The sequence below is a fragment of the Symphalangus syndactylus genome, chromosome 13, assembly GCF_028878055.3.
Source record: "Symphalangus syndactylus isolate Jambi chromosome 13, NHGRI_mSymSyn1-v2.1_pri, whole genome shotgun sequence".
Lineage (NCBI taxonomy): Eukaryota > Metazoa > Chordata > Mammalia > Primates > Hylobatidae > Symphalangus > Symphalangus syndactylus.
In genome coordinates this window covers 64,676,333-64,694,640 of record NC_072435.2, presented here as the reverse complement: position 1 = coordinate 64,694,640, position 18,308 = coordinate 64,676,333, and the positions used below count along the sequence as shown (strand labels likewise).

Here is an 18,308-nt window from a genome sequence, read left to right as displayed (position 1 = left end):
CTCTCTCACTTCTACTTTCACTGCATTCCATAAGTGTGATATGTTGCCTTTTTGTTTTCATTTGTTTCCAGATAGTTTCTAAATTCACTGGTGCTTTCTTCTCTGACCCATTCATTAAGAGGGCACTGCTTAGTTTCCACAAACTCGTGGACTTTCCTTCTGCTATTGATTTCTTGTTTTATTTCATTGTGATCGGAGAAGATACTTTGTATGATTTCAATCTCCTTAAATTTGTCAAGATTTGTTTTATGGCCTAACATGTGGTCTATCTTGGAGAATCCTCCATGAGTCCTTAAGAATGTGTATTCTGCTGTTGATGAGTAGACATCAGTTACAGCCAACTGATCTATACTGTTGTTCATGTCTTCTGTTTCCTTGTCGATCTTCTGTATGGTTGTTCTGGCCATAAATGAAAGAGAAGTATTATGTCTCCTGCTATTACTGTGTTGCTGTTAATTTCTTCTTTCAGTCCTGTCAATACTCCACCTATTTGGGAGTTCTAACATTAGATGTGCATATATTTATAGTTGTTATATGTTCCTGATGAATGGACCCTTATCATTACATAACATCCTTTTTTGTCCTCCTGAGTTTCTACTTAAAGACTATCTTGTCTAGTATTACATATGGCCACCCCTGCTCTCTTTTAGCCTCCCATTTACATGGAACTGTTTTCCATCCCTTCACGTTTAGACTTTGTGTGTCCCTAAGTCTAAGGTAAGTCTCTTGTAAAAAGCATATAGTTGGATCTTGTTTTTTTTTTTTTTTAAATCCACTCAGCCAATTTATGTCTTTTAATTAGTGTTCATCACATCTACCTTTAAAGTAATTGCTGATAGGAAAGAACTCACTATTGCCATTTTGTTGTTTTCTGTATGTTATGTAGCTTTTTGGTCCCTACATTCTTCCATTGCTGTCTTTTTTGTTTTGTTGTGTGTTTTTTGTTTGTTTCTTTTTTTTTGTAGTGACATGCTTTGATTCCCTTCTCATTTCCCTTTGTGTATATTTTGTAGGTATTTTCTCTGTGGTTACCATTGCAATTACATAAAACACCTAAACATTGTAACATCCTATTTGAAACAGCTAACAACTTCATTCATGTATAAAAACTCTACTCCTTTGCATCTCTGCCCCCCTTCACTTTGTAATTAATAACACAATTTTCTTTTTATAATGAGTATCCATTACTCAGATATATAATTACTTTTTACACTTTTGTTTTTTGTATTCAAAACTGGTATCTGGGCATGGTGGTGCACACCTGTAGCTCCAACTACTCAGAGGGTAAGGCAGGAGGACTGCTTGAGCCCAAAAGTTCAAGACCAGCTTGGGCAACAAAGCTAGACCCCAACTTTAAAAATAATAAATAAATTCTATGCTAGAATTAAATGTAATTTACACACCTACATTACAATATTATAGGACTGTATATATTTCTGTGCATTTACCTTATCAGGAACTTTTATACTTTGAATATATCATCCCATTCCCTTCTAGTCTGCAAGGTTTCTGCTGAGAAACCTGCTAATAATCGATTAGGAGCCCTCTTGTACATGATGAGTGCTTTTCTCTTGCTGCTTTCGTGATTCTGTTTTTGATAGTTTATTATGATGTGTCTTGGAGTGGTCTCTTGAGATTTATCTTTGCTGGCATTTTCTTAGTTTCTTTTATATGTCAATTTCTCTCATATCTAGGAAATTTTTTGCTGTTATTTCTTCTAATAGGTCTGTGCCTTTTTCTCGATTTTTCTTCTGAAACTCCCATAATGTTGTTCTATTTGATGGTGTCCCATAAGCCCCTTAGGCTCTCTTCATATTTTTTCATTCTCCTGTGCCTCAGCAATTTTGAAAGTCCTGTCTTTTGAGTTCACTATTTCTTCGGCCTTTCCAAGTCTGTTCAATCCCTCTAGAGATTTTTTTTTTTTTTTTTCAATTCGGCTATTGTATTCTTCAGTTGCAGAATTTGTTTGGTACTTCTTTATAGCTTGTCTCTTTGATGATATTCTCAATCCGTTTATGCATGATTTTCTTCGTTTTGTTTAGCTATCTATGCTCTATTTTAATTAAGCATTCTTATAATGGTATTTCTTAATTCTCTGGCACCTCATTTACCTCCATTTATTTCAAGTTGGTTTCTGGAAATTTAATTGGTTTCTTAAATGTGCCATGTTTCCATTTCTTTATGTCTCATTAATTTTTGTTGGGATTTTAGTATTGAAGAATCAGCCATCTCACCCAGATTTTCTGACCTCGTTTTCTATATCAAATGCTTTCTCCATTCAGCCTGGCTAGAAATTCTGGAGGCTTCTTAAGCCTTTTCTGGGAATGCATCCTCTTTAGGCTTGTGTGTGAATTCTACTTGAAGAGGTTTGCGGGGTTTCTACTCAGAAGTTCCCCTGCAATACTGTGGCGTCTTGGGTGCTATAGCAAGTCATGGTACTGGAGCTTCGCCTAGTGTCTGTCTGTGGTACTGCAGACTCCGGAGCAGTGTGCTCCCAGAGCTTACAGCTGGTGCCCCCTTGCTGTGCTCAGATTCAGGCAAAACTACAGAAAGCTGTCCCTCAGCCAGGTCCCTAAAACTTAGAATGTTGTATATATGTTCTAGTCCTTTTCCTCTGCAGATAAAACTTTGAAGGTTTCCTCCCAATTGCTCCACGCTGTGCAGGGTTGGGGGCTGGGAGGCTCTGGCAAGCGACAGGTAGTTGAATTTTCCTACCTGGCTTTGATGCCGTTGATTTTAGTCTCACTTGCGGTAAAGCAACCTGTAACCGGTTTCTGGATTTCTCACAGAGGGATTTGGTCTATCATTGTTAAATTCATTTATCCATGACAGAAGAAGGGTCTTGGGCTTCCTGTTCCATTGCCTTGCTGACATACTACAGTACTCTTCTAAAGACCATTTCTGGGATGGGCATAGTGGCTCACGCCTGTAATCCTCACACTTTGGGAGGCCAAGGCAGGAGGATAACTTGAGTCCAGGAGTTCAAGACCAGCCTGGGCAACATAGCAAAGACCTCATCTTTACAAAAATTTTTAAAAAATTGCCAGGCTTGGTGGTGAATGCTTTTAGTCCCAGCCACTTGGGAGGCTGAGGTGGGAGGATTGCTTGAGCCCAGGAGGTTGAGGCTGCAATGAGCCATAATCACATCACTACACTCCAGCCTGGGTGACAGGGCAAGACCCAATCTCCACAAACAAACAAAAAAACTGTTTTCACTATCTCCCCTCTTATTCCCTCCTCAGTTCACTCAAATCACCCTTTTGTCCTCACCACTCCATTCAAACCATACTGCTCAGCCACTAGTGAACTTAATTGTCAAATCAAATGGTCAATTCAGTCTTCATCTTAGTCAATCCTTCAGTAGTATGCCAGACACTTAATGTTTCTCCCTCTTTTATGAAACTTTGCTTCAAGGCCCCCCGCGCCACTTTAATTTTTTTCTCTTTCTCTCTCAGCTCTCTTACCTCACAGGTTGTCCCCTCAGTCTTCTTTATTGAGTCAGTCTAATTTTCTCTATCTTAAATATAGGAGAACCCCGGGGTTCAGCCTGCTGACATTTTAACTATTATTCTCTCAGTGAGCTCATCTGGTCCCACTGCTTTAAATACTATTTATACACCCATACTTCCCACACTTTTTTTTTTTTTTTTTTTTTTTTTTTTTGAGATGGAGTCTCACTCTGTCGCCCAGGCTGGAGTGCAGTGGCACGATCTCGGCTTACTGCAACCTCCACCTCCTGGGTTCAAGCAATTCTCCTGCTTCAGCCTCCCGAGTAGCTGGGATTACAGGCGCCTACCACCACGCCTGGCTAATTTTTTGTATTTTTAGTAGAGACAGGGTTTCACCTTGTTAGCCAGGATGGTCTCAATCTCCTGACCTCATGATCCGCTTGCCTCGGCCTCCCAAAGTGCTGGATTACAGGCTTGGGCCACCACGCCCAGCCCTATACTTCTCACAATTCTATCTCTAGCCCTGACACTGACCTTGAATTCCCAATATGTATATTCAAATGACTTCTTGGTGTGTCCACTTGGTGGTCTGTTTTCTCAAACTCAACATATCCAGCATGAAATTTTTGATACCTACCCCCTCAAAAGTTTCCACCCCATTCCCCAGTCTTCTTTCATTATTAGATGACTTAGTTTTTCCTTCTTCATTTTCTTAGGTCAAAAACTTTGGAGATATTCTTTATTTCTTTTTCTCATATTCACCTATACAGCAACAGACGAAGTTAGCTTTACCTTAAAAATAAACTCGGAATCTTTGTTTCCACTGCTATTACCCTAATCTAAGAAACTATACTTTTTTCTCTTACCCATATTAAAGCCTTTGCTTTAATTCCAATAGGTCCACCTGCTTCTAGAATTGTTCCCTAGCAGCTTATTTTTCAAATAGTAACCAGTGATAAAATAAACGTAGGATTATACCTTATCTGCTCATATGCTTCCAAATTTTGTCATACCATGAAAAAACCTGAAATCTTTACCATTCCCTATAAAGCTCTACAAAATCATGTCCCTAAATATCTTCTTGAACCCATTTCTGACCATTCTTCTCTTCCCTCATTCTACCAGCCTTTTGCTGCCTCAATTACACTTTAGGGCACTTGCACTATTACTTCTGCAAGAATGTTTTCTCTGGCTGGGCATCATGGCTCACACCTGTAATCCCAGCACTTTGGAAGGCCGAGGTTGGTGGATCACCTGAGGTCAAGAGTTCGAGACGACCCTGGCCAACATGATGAAACTCCATCTCTACTGAAAATACAAAAAAATCAGCCGGCATGGTGGTGGGCACCTGTAATCTCAGCTACTCAGGAGGCTGAGGCAGGAGAATTGCTTGAACCCGGGAGGTGGAGGGTGCAGTAAGCCGAGGTCGCGCCATTGCACTCCAGCCTGGGCAACAAGAGTGAAACTCCATCTTAAAAAAAAAAAAAAAAAAAAATGGTTTTCTCCCGGATAGCCACATGACTATCACTCCCTATCTTTTCAGCTCTGTTCAAACCACACTTTATAAGCATCTTCCTTGACAAACATATATAGTAATACCTTGCTTTACACTGGTTAATAATTTTTAACATAAACTGATATATTTGATCATTGTCTGCCTTTCCTCACTACAAATAATCTTCAAGAGATGAGGGATGTTATGTTACATTCATGGCTATATTCATTTTGGCACCTGGATATGTGACCAGAGTATTTGTTAAATGAATCCTACCTGAAGAGAGATACTAACTATATCTTATCTGATTCAGATCCCATAATGACCTCACATAAACTCTTCTTCCAAGACATAAGACATCCTGAATACTGCAGCACCACCTCTTTTTGGCTAACCCTGAAAAGTGCATATATGTGAAAGCCCAAAAAATGAAATTCCTGAGCTACATCTTTTCTAAGTTATAAGATTCAACAAGATCTCAGACATAGCAGATTGGGAGCCCTACAGATCGAGCAAAATTGCTGGGTACAGTGGCACGCACCTGTGGTCCCAGCTACTCAGGAGTCTGAGGCAGGAGGATCACTTTATCCTACAAGTTCAAGTCTAGCCTGGGCAACATAGTAAGACCCTGTCTCTAAAAAGATTAAAATATCCACTGCTTCATGCAAATATTAGCTAATCTTGAGGTGCAGTTTTTAGTTTGACCCTAGCACAGTGCCTGACATCTAATGGGCAACTCAGTAATTCTGAATGAATACACAGAACCCAATAGTACTTAAGGTTTCTCAAATGTTGGAAGACACTATTCATCATCACCAAAATCCTGGCTTCCCCAACCCATCTTGGCAAGCTGTCATGTAATGGTAGTTGCTTTCAACAATGCCAAGGTTTAATCTGTCCTGGAAAGACCCTGGTTCTGGTAACGTCTACCTTGGCCAATTTCTCCAAGAAGCAGGCTCCAATTGAGGTCATCATTCTGAGATCTGAGAGCTGTTAGGACTCTGAAAAGTATTTGAAAAAATGAGATACCACACCACCATAAGGGCAGAAATGGTTTGGCACAGGTAGATTACCACCAGGTGCAAACGTGTCAGGAAGATATACAGGCTCACCAGAGTGGCCCCAAGTCGCGTGAAATTCTACAGCAGTCTGCTTCATAAGGGAGGATGACTGTTAAGTCCCCATTCAGATAGATTACTTGTACTGATCACTGTGTCCCAACCAAGACAACAAATAGAGAAATTTTTGTGTGGCATCAACTGCAACTCAGTGTTTCAAACTGTTTACCTTGTTGTGGACCCAGAGATACCGTAAGTGGTAACTGAAGTCCTCCCAACCCCCCGTCCAGTACTTGGTACACTGGTGACCAGGTCCTTGGCTTCCCCCACCTAGTGCTGTATGAAGACTAACTTTACGGCTATCTGGAGAGAAAGTGGTGTTAAGCCTTACCATCTCCTTTGATATTATTTGAAATAAAATATATCAAAGCAATAATAGTTTCAAAATATGCTTTTTCAAACTACAAGTTCCTCTCTTTCATATTGAGATTCTCTGATAGAGCAGAAGACTCTTTATAACATTAACTATTTGTTACTTCCATGCCCTCATTGGACTATTATCTCCTACTTCAAGTAAAATGTACTAAAACAAAATTTCAGATACTATAAATAGAAAATTAAAGTAGTATTTGACATGTTTTTGGAAAAGCACCTAAGTATTACTTTAAATATTTATTACTATCACCTTCTAGGTATGACGGCCACTTAAACGATCTAGAATTCAGCTAGACTTTATACAATAGTAAGCATATTTATATTGATTATAAAATACATCATACTTGTGTATTAAAATATATACCGTCCAAAAAGTAAAAACGCTTGGATGCCAGCCATTCTGGTTGGTTATGGCACATTAGATGCCCTGTGAGACTTCCTCCTTGATTACATCCCTCTACCTTCCTGCCCCTAGAAAACTATGCTGAATTTTATTAATGGTTTCTTACGTTGCTTTTCTAATATGTCTCTAAATGTTAGAATCTCTGATATAAATGGAATATGGTGTGAATTCATCTGTGACTTGCTTATTCCAGCAAAGATGTTAAGATTTTTATTTTTTATTTTTTTTTAGATGGAGTTTCGCTCTGTTGCCCAGGCTGGGGTGCAGTGGCGTGAGCTGGGCTCACTGCAGCCTCCGTCTCCTGGGTCCAAGCAATTCTCTGCCTCAGCCTCCCGAGTAGCTGGGATTATGGGCGCCTGCCACCATGCCCTGCTAATTTTTGTATATTTAGTAGAGATGGGGTTTCATCATCTTGGCCAGGCTGGTCTTGAACTCCTGACCTTGTGATCCATCACACCCGGCCAATGTTAAGGTCTTTTTATGTTCACGTGTGTAACTAGTTCTTACATTTTCGGGCTCCATACTATTTTATTGTATGAATGTCCTACTATTTATCTATTCTATTGGTGGATATTTGAGATGTTTCCAGTTTTCCATTACAAATGATGTTGCTATAAACATTCTTGTAAATGTCTCCTAGTGTAAAGATAGGAGTTTCTCCTGTGGATATATGCACATTTACTTTACCAAGTAATGTTAAACTAGATTCCAAAACCGTAGTATGAATTTATACCCCTTCCAGCAGTATTTTCACTTGCACCGTATACTAGCCAATACTCAGATTACATTTTGAACATTTTTTTTTTGCCAATATTGTAGGTAAAAAATGGCACCTGTGATTTTAATATGCACTTTCCAGAATAAAATTAAATTTTATTTCATATATTTATAAACTTTCTTCTGTGAAATGTCAGTTCATGTTTGTTGTCCATTTTTTAAACATTTTCTTTGGGGCAGATCTGTTTATTACTAACATGGTGCACTGTAGTTTTAGCAAATTTAATTGTTTTAGTTTCTCAGGGACAATAATACAGATGGTCAAACATAGGCAACAAAATCTCTTTTCTAGTTCCTCTACCTGGCCACCATTTTAAAAACACAAGTTCTTCATATATATATAGATATAGTTATATATTACTGTATGAAAACGCATTTTAACAGACTTCACAGCTCACTTAAAGCTTCAGTTTATAATCATTCATGTGAAAGATTTCTACATGGAATGTTCACTTAGAATTCCTCATTGGGATTCCAGTGTTCTATGTTAGAAATGCAGAAGTCCTTCTTCAGCACAATGCTAGACATTTTACCTTTGTTCATCATTTACTTTCATTCAAGGGTTTCCTAACCTCACTTTTGTACCTTCATTTTTGTTTGCTTGACTAATTTCCTTTAGTATATTTTCAGGTAAGACAGGTTGATATCTGTATAATCATACAGACAAAGATGTTAAATGAGGTATCCTAACTCATGAATAGCTGTAGAATCAACATAGTGAAAAGAAACTGCAAGATCAGAACAGCAACCAGGACCCTCTACAGGAGAACAGTTGCAATTCCAGTGCCAAAAGGTTCTGGGTAGATAACCTTTAATTAAATGTTCTGGCAAAAAGGGATGAAAAGTTTCTTTTCCAGTGGTATCTCTGGAAGCTCCTGCTTCTACATTTATAATTTCCATGCATCTCCCCCAGTGCTGCCTTCAACGGAGGAACTAAATGTACACTTGTCTGTTTTAAATGCATCAACAAATCTCTTCAAGTCTTCTTTGCTTAGCACATATTCTGCTCCTCCACTCAGTGTAGCCCTGCTTTACATAGGGTTTTAATTTTCTCCCAAAGTAAATGGGTTCTTCAGGGTAATATTTTGAAAGAAGCCATCTCAAATTGTCTAGTACGACATACGTGTCATCATCTGCTTTCAAAAACCAATCAGCATCTTCTAAACAATGTTCATGAACATACTGAAAAGCTTTATTTCCCAGTACAGCTGATCTCTGCCTTCTTTGGTTTTCAATCCCACAGTAGGGAAGTCTTTATTTTCTTCTGAACTCATAACACTTTGTGACAATGCTGGGCCCATGTACCTTTGACAAGTTTGGCCTTTTTCTCTAGGTTTTAAGGGCTTGTCATAACCCAGAAAAGAATTTTAACTTTCTGATAGAGGTTTTCAGCGATGTCGGTGTTCTCATCTTTATGTTGGCTAGAATCTTCATTGAAGTTCATTTGTCCTTCTAGATGATTGTGCCATTATCATCTGAATGCCTCGCATGAGGATCATTATGAAGAGTATTAGGCTAGGTGTCACCCTATTCTCCCAAAATACTAAATAGCTGAGAACATTTAAAAAAAAAAAAAATCCTATTGCCGATCCACGGAGGAAGGCTAAAAAATTCAGCCAAGATTTAGAGGCCATTTCCCGGAAGTCTATTTCTCACATCAACCGCGGCTCCCTCTCGCTCCTCCTGGGGGCGAAGAGGAAGACGACAGGGGATCGACAACCTCTGGTTCTCTGGACAGCCGCAGAAGTGGCTCGTGGCCACGAGCCGAAACCGCCCGCTGCAGCTCACATCATTCAGCGGCAGCGGCGGTGGCCCGAGTTGACCATTTTTCTATTGGGTTTCTATTGTTCTCATATATGTATGGTTTATTACCTATTCTTGATAAAAGTCCTTTGTCAATTATCTGTGTTCCAATATCTTCTCCCAGTCTGGGACTTTTCGTTTCACTCTTTTAATAATCAGGATTTCTTAATTTTATTCAAATTTATCAATCTTTCCCTTTATAATTTGTCCTTTTATGTCTTAAGAACTCCTTCTCCAATCCAAGGTCATACAATTATTTCCTATAATTTCTTCTTAAGAGTCTGGCTTTGCCTCTTACATTAAGTCCACATTTAATCCACCTAGAATTGATATTTATGTATGAGATTCCCATTCTATCATAAATCTAGTTTTCATAATATGTGGTTTCTAGTCTCTGTATATTGTTCCATGGTCTGTTCCTGCATCAAGTGTTATCTTACTTACAATATGGCTTAGTATCTGGTAAGGCAAGTCTCACTCCACCTCCCTCTTGGTTATCATTTGCTTTTGAGCTTCCATATACAATTTAGAATCAGTCAGTCATATTCAGTAACAAAAACAAACTTCTTGGGATATTATTCTGATTCGCATTGATGCTATATATTTGGGAGGAGCTGTCATATTTAATGATACTGAGTCCTCCTACCCAAAAACAGGAATATTGATGTCAACGATGCCAGTCTGTAGAACACATTTTCAGGAGCAAACAGATGTCCATTGATTTGGGTCTATCTTAATGTCTTTCAGTAAAGGTTTAAAACTTTCTACAAAGAGAACTTTGCACACCTTTTATTAAATTTAACACTAGCTACATTATATCTGGCTTCTAAATTGACTTTGTATTCACTGATCTTGCTAAATTTTTAAGTCTATTAACGTTATCTGTAGATTCTTTCACAATATACATATCATCTCGTATCTTCAAATAATGACCTCTAAGAATCAGTTCTACCGTCACATTCTCTGGGTTGGCTTTTCTGACTCCTAACATAGATCACTGCTCTGCTACTGAATCTTACAAAATACCTTACCTCACCTGTAAACAAGGAATCCCAATAGGACTGTTTTTAACACTTACATGAAATAACATATGGGAAAGCACATATTAGTCTCTTTAGTTCCTTTCTTCTAGACAGCCAGTTGTTTTTTCTTTGTATGCTCAAGGTATTCTGCACATTGCAAACACTTTGAGTTACTCACCGAATGGAAATTATTTTATTTCCTGGCTCCTAAAAAAACAGAAGTAATATTCACTGGCTTTATATCTCCTTCCTGAATACCACACACATAGACATTCAAATGCTATGTATATATATAATATGTAATATATATATTTTATATATATAATATATATATATAAAATAGCCTATAATAGGCTTTCACCTAGGGCTAAAAACAAAAACAAAAAGCAGCATTACATAGCTAAGTAAAATTAAGACCACTTTCTTACACCTACCACGAGAATTCTATTCAGAATGTTAGGATATTATAAATTTCCTAAAAAAAAAACAAACAAACTTAAATGTATTCTCAGGCCAGGTGCAGTGGCTCACGCCTGCAATCCCAGCACTTTTGGGAGGCCGAGGAGGGTGAATCACTTGAGCCCAGCATCCGAGACCAGCCTGGGCAACATGGCAAAATCTGCCTCTACAAAAAACACAAAAATCAGCTGGGTGTGGTGGTGCACATCTGTAGTCCCCGCTATGCGGGAGGCTTGAGCCCAGGAGGTTGAGGCTATGATGAACCATGATCATGCCACTGCACTCCAGCCTGGGTGACAGTGAGACCCCACATAAAAATAAAAGTATTATCTAAGGATTCTCTAAGGTAACGATCTAAATACTAAATAAATTCCTTTTAAATGACTCTCATTGTGTACACTAAGTAAACTTAGAAACATTTTCAGTATAAGAATGGAAATAAAAAGGGTTTGATTTGATTAGCTGACTCCACCATAATAGTCAGAATATATTAGGTTAATTCTGGTTTGATAGATTAGAAAAGGATCTTTCAGATCTTTCTTGGTTCCTAAATCAGATCTTCAGTTCCTGGGTCTGCCCTTCACTGGTTGTATTGCTGAACTATTTCCTCAATTATTAAAATGGAAATACCACATCATGATTTACCGATTCATTTCTTATGTATGCCTATCTCTAGATGGAAGCACACAACTAACATTTAAATATATTTAAGCCACTCTAACAATCACGAAAGTTAAAAATAAGACACCCATTTCCATCACTGAAAGTTTTTTTAAAGCACTAATTATTGAAAAGAATGTGGAGAAATACACATTTTCACATACAGCTGGGGTAAAAGTAAATCGGGGCAATTTAATGTGTCAAAAACTCAAATATTCATACTCTGAATCAAGCACTCCAAGAAATTCATTACTGGAAAACAGATACTTGCACTTGCACTAAGATTTACCTATGAGGAAATTCACTGCAGCATCCTTTATGATACTCAAAAACCTAGTGAAATAACCTGAACACTCAGTGGCAAGAACTGGTTAAAATTATGTTACAAGTTGAAACACCAGGTAGCCATTAAAAGTAGTTTAAAGGCACAATTTGTCAATCTTTAATGTGCATACAAATCACTGGGGATCTTGCTCAAATGTAGATTTTGATTTCGCATGGTACACTCTGCACTTGCGACCAGTTCCCAGACCAGGTGATGCCAATGTTGATACCCTGTAGACCATACTTTCAGGAGCAAACTCGGAGCATTTAAGAAAATGTCAATATTCTAAAAGCCCTCAGATGGCCCCACATAACCTAACTATACATTCTCTCTATAAAACTGACTTAGTCACACAAAATACATCATATCCAAGAACTCATGCTACTAGTAATGTTTAGTCAGCTGTGTTTATTTCTAAACTATGTCAATGGTAATTTTGCCTGTGATTTCATCACAATATTATGTAAACCAATGAAACATTGAGTGCAAAAGAGAATTGGTTCAATGAAAACTAAGTTTACTTTGGTTTTTCTTTTTGAGACAGGGTCTGTCGCCCAACCTGCGGTGCAGTGGGACAATCTTCACTTGCTGCAGCCTCGACCTACCAGGCTCAGGCGATCCTCCCACATCAGTCTCCTGAGTAGCTGGGACCACAAACCTGTGCCACCACACCCAGCTAATTTTTGTAGAGATGGGGTTTCACCATATTACCCAGGCTAGAACTCCTGAGCTCAAGCGATCCACCCGCCTTGGCCTCCCAAAGTGCTGGGATTACAAACATGAGCCACTGTGCCCAGCAAGTTAAGTACTTTGTAAAGTCTCAATAAAAATGAGCTGCTTTAAAAATTGCCATTGACAATGAAATAACCACTTGTCCCCATTAGGATGACTACTATCAGATAAAAAGAAACGCACAAGTATGGTTGAGGATGTACAGAAACTACAATCCTCATGCACTGCTGGTAAGAACGTAAAATGGTATAGTAGCTGTGGGAAAGTTTCATGATCCCCCAAAAAGTTAAACACTGAATTACCATTACCCAGCAATTTCACTCCTATATACCCAGAACTGAAGACAGAAGATAGCTGTACACCTATGTTCATAGTAGCATTATTCACAATATTCAAAAGGTAGAAACAAGCTGTCCACTGACAGATGGATAAACATGTGGCATATATGTACATAAAATGGGATGATATTCAGCCACATATTGACACATGCTACAACATGGATGAATCTTAAAAACATACTAAGTGAAATAGCCGGGCGCGGTGGCTCACGCCTGTAATCCCAGCACTTTGGGAAGCCGAGGCGGGCGGATCATGAGGTCAGGAGATCGAGATCATCCTGGCTAACACGGTGAAACCCCGTCTCTACTAAAAATATAAAAAATTAGCCGAGTGTGGTGGCGGGCACCTGTAGTCCCAGCTACTCGGGAGGCTGAGGCAAGAGAATGGCATGAACCTGGGAGACAGAGCTTGCAGTGAGCCGAGATTGCACCACTGCACTCCCGCCTGGGCAGCAGAACGAGACTCTGTCTCAAAAAACAAAAAACATACTAAGTGAAATAAACCAGACCCAAAGCACAAATATTGTATGATTCTATTTATATGATGTACCCAGAATAGGCAAATTCAGAGACAGAAGTACAATAGAGATGATCGGGGACTGAGGCTAGGGTGGGAATGGGGAGTTACTGTTTAATGGGTACAGTTTGGGATGATGGAAAAGTTCTGGAAATGGATAGTGGTGATGGTTGCAAAACACTGTGAATGTATTTAATGCCACTGAATTGTATGCTTAAAAATTGTTAGAATGCCAACTTCTATATGCTTTACAATTTTAAACATGCTGACGTAGCTCTTACAATAGTTGCTAACAAGACAGTGAGGCAGAACTACAATTCAAGATCGTTCATTCAAATATTAACATTCGCTTGCCACACGCTGATGTAGACACTTGGGATTTAACAGAAGCTACAATAAGATCCTTGCTTCATGGGACTTTATATTTGAATGAACAAGCAAAATATATAGTGTTAGGTCATAAATGCTTGGGAAGAGTAAACAATAAAGCAGTTAAGGGAGGTAGCAGTTTCCATTCAACAGAATGGTAAAAACAAACCTCACTGAGATTCTTCTCAGGGAGCTATCTCCAGCATTCCAGGCAGGGGAAATGGCCCACACAAAGACTCAGACACAAGATGATACCTAGCCTGTTTGAAAAACAAGGCCAGAGTGGCTAGAATGGAGTGAGCATGGGGAAAGGTATTGGCAGATCTGGTCAGAGGTAAGAGAAGCCAAATTGGTCGGGTGCGGCAGTTCATGCCAGTAATCCCAGCAGTTTGGGGGGCTGAGGCAGGAGGAGCTTGAGTCCAGGAATTTGAGTCCAGCCTTGGCAAGAGGGCAAAAAGCCCATCTCTACAGAACAGACAAAAATTAGCCAGGCGTGGTGGTGCGCACCTCCAGCTACTCAGGAGGCTGGTGTGAGAGAATTGCTTGAGATCAGGAGGTGGATGTTGCAGTGAGCTGAGCTCATGCTACTACACTCTAAACTGAGAGTGAGACTCTATCTCAAAAAAAAAAAAAAAAGTAGGGGGAGTGGGGGAGCAAATCATGGAGAGACTTGTCAGGACTGCAGCTTTACTCTGATAGAAATGAAGAGCGGGCTGGGTGAGGTGGTTCAAACCTGTAATCCCAGTGCTCTGGGAGGTTGAGGTGTGACGATCGTTTGAACCCAGGAGTTCAAGGCTGCAGTGAGCTACGGTCACACCATTGCACTCAAACCTGGGTGACAGAGATCCTGTCTCTTAAAGAAATGGGGAGCCACTGCAGGATTTTAAAGAAACAATATAGATTGACAGCTATACTGACAACAGACTGTGCAGTGGCAAAGGCAGAGAGCAACCCCAGCATTAGTAAGAGGTCCCAGGTATTTTCTGGTGGTAGAGACAAAGCACTTCCCTGTAGATGTAGGGTGTGAGGAGTCAAGAGTGATTTGTTTCGGGCCTACACAATTGAAATTATAGTATTTATATTCGCTCTTGGGTAAGGCTGTGGGTTGAGCAGGTAGGTAGTAGGGGAGAGGAAGGGCTGAAATATTAGCTCATCTGAATTGGAAATATAAATTTGGAAACTGACAGCATGCAAATCCTACAGCCATGAGACTGGATAAGAGCACAAAGTATAGAGCCTAGTCCCCTGGAAGTGCCCTCAAAATTAGAAGGTTAGGGGAGAGAAATAGCAAAGGAAACTAAAAAGAATAAATATAAATTTGACTCCCTGTTTTTACCTTTCCTATTAACCGATCAAATAACTAGTATCGGCCAAATCTAATTAGAGGGCACATTCTGTCCGCGTGTGTAAGCAGAAGAAACAACTGTCAGAAGATAAATTACTCTAGATAACTTACTGCCCAGGTACACACAATAGAGATAAGAGGTGGGCCATTCCGTCTTTTAGTGTTCACAGTTAGATGATTCAGTAAGTCAAGGAAAACATAAAATGGACTGCTATAGAAGTAGGCAGTCTCTCACTGTGCACAAGCATACATAGCATGTGTTTACAATGTGAAATATAAAACGCTCAAGTTTACACACTTGGGAGTAGAATGGGCTGCCAGTATCCTTGGATCAATTTCTGAGCTGTATAAAAATGACTTCATCAGAAGTGTTTATAATAGACAACCTAAGATATACTATTGTGAAAAGGCACCCATCACTAAAATCCTTTAATAACTTTTTTTTTTTTTGAGACGGAGTCTCGCTCTGTCGCCCAGGCTGGAGTGCAGTGGCGGGATCTCTGCTCACTGCAAGCTCCGCCTCCCGGGTTCACGCAACTCTCCTGCCTCAGCCTCCCAAGTAGCTGGGACTAAAAGCGCCTGCCACCACGCCTGGCGAATTTTTTGTATTTTTAGTAGAGACGGGGTTTCACCGTGTTAGCCAGGATGGTCTCGATCTCCTGATCTCACGATCCGCCCGCCTTGGCCTCCCAGAGTGCTGGGATTACAGGCTTGAGCCACCGCGCCCGACCTACCTTTAATAACTATTAGCTCCAGTTTTCACATTCTACAAGTAACTTTTGACGGTATTCTTACGTTAGATGCCTAGGTAAGATTCTTGCATTTTGTGTTAAGGTAATTTTTTCCCCTCACTTGATGAAAGCTGAAGAGGTTATGATAAACTATTTCAGGGGGAATAAAGAGCTAAAGTGGTACACAGGACTGGTTTCTATACTGTAATGGGGAAGCAGTCCAATTTCTAGACTCAGTGCCTACATTTTCTACATGTTATATCCACCTACCTCATATCTGACAGCTATAGTAATTGTGTAGGTAGAACCTGTATTTACCTGAGACTACAAGATACCACACTAAAATGCTATGGCCTATCTTACACAAAAGTATCTAACACAGTATCTTGTAGAGTAGGTACTGGACATTTGTGCAAATGAAAATTTTAAAGTAATATGTTTCTAAATGGTTAGTTTGGGTATCAGTAAAGCTTAAAATCTTACGGTGGTGGTGGCTCAGTATCATGACATTCAGTAAATAACTGAAAATTTAGAATCATAAAATCATTCTAACCTCTACTCACTATATTCTGCTAGTCATAACCTTTCAGAGCCCATTGCCTCCCTGGCCAGGTGTGGTGGCTCACGCCTATAATCCCAACACTTTGGGAGGCCACGGCAGGAAGACTGAGCCCAAGAGTTTGAGACCAGCCTGGACAATATGGCAAAACCCCATGCCTACCAAAAATATAAAAAAGTTAGCCAGGCATGGTGGCATGCACCTGTGATCCCAGCTACTCAGGAGGCCGAGGTAGGAAGACTGCTGGAGCCCGGGGTAGGCTGCAGTGAGCCATGATCACACCACTGCGCTGCAGCCTCAGTGACAGCAAGATCTTGTCTCAAAAAAAGAATACTAACTGTCTTATAGGATAATTAAGAAACTAATGAATAGGTACAAATACAATTTTTTTAAAATGTTGATGGCTGACTAGGCACAGTGGCTCACGCCTGTAATCCCAGCACTTTGGGAGGCAAAGGCAGACTGATCACTTGAGCCTAGGAGTTCAAGACCAGCTTGGCCAACATGGTGAAAAGCTGTCTCTACTAAAACTACAAAAAAAAAAAAAAAAAAAAAAAAAAAAAAAAAAAAAAAAAATTGGCCAGGTGTGATGGCTCACACCTATAGTCTCAGCTACTCGGGATGCTGAGGCTCAAGAATCACTTGAACCTGGAAGGCAGAGGTTGCAGTGAGCCAAGAACGTGCCACTGCACTCCAGCTTGGGTGAGAGAGCAAGACTGTTTCAAAAAATAAAATGTTAATAGCAATCCCCTAAAAAACAACAGGACAGCATCAGTGATTGTGTTCTTCAGCTGGGTTGACAGCCGTTAAAGTGAAAACTGATTAAGACAATTACTGCCTTCTCCGTCCCAAAGCTTGATCCATCTACCCTCTCCCAGGGGATGAATGTGTTACTAGATGGACTGCCACCATAAAAATGGGAGCCTTATCTTAGATAGCAAATCCTGACAATCTCACAGATAAACACTGTTACTTCTAAACTAAGCCATGCCCACAACCACAATGCCCTCAATTTCTATTTCAAAGAAAACGTAAGTCACTAAATATGACATCTTAAAATTTCTACCACGCACCTACAGCCCACAAACTTCTATTTTTATCTACCCTTATCTTCTCTCCTGACAGGAAGGGGTGTTTCTCTTTTATCTATTATCAATTTAATCTGCAGCCAAGAAGCTTTTTGAAACGCTGATTATGACACTTCACACAATTCAATGACCCCACATGACTCTTAGGACAATCTTTAATGTGACCTACAAGCTCTGGAGAGCCTAGCCTTGCCAACTGCTTGAGCTCCACACATAGGCTATGTTCCTCACTCCCTGCTTCAGCCAAACTGGCATTCTTTCAGTTCCTACTAGCATGCTCGTCTTGCCAAAAGCCCTTTTTGCAAGTCTCTGCCTAAAAGGTACTTCCCTTTCCCATTCACCAAGTCATTTTTTTCCTACAGATCTCACTATAACATTAAAGTAGCAAATTTTATTTTTTGAAGTTTTTCTATAAAATGAAAGGTAAAGTATATATCATTTATCTGGAACTGACAATAGTTTATCAGAACTGATGTACCACACGAAAATCCAAGAACTGTTAATGAACTATAAATGGGATAAAAAGACCAATAACAGCATTGGAAATCATTTCTAATAATTATTGTTTCATGGTAATGGCTCTGAAACAAAACTAGGAAGACTGAGAAAAACCTGTCCACAAATCTTTTGTAAAAAAGCTTCTCTCTTTCACTAAATCAGGTCTTGAACTGAGTCATATGTAGTGTGGCATCTGGCCAAAAATATTCCTAATGATCTTCTCTTAAAGTTAAATGCCCTCACAG

General features: G+C 39.6%; 1 pseudogene; it reads right to left on the bottom strand.

The window, feature by feature from the left end:
- Window positions 1-3,783: 3,783 nt before the first annotated feature.
- On the bottom strand, window positions 3,784-10,712 carry LOC129460304 (glycoprotein-N-acetylgalactosamine 3-beta-galactosyltransferase 1-like; annotated as a pseudogene).
- Between the last annotated feature and the right edge of the window lie 7,596 nt (window positions 10,713-18,308).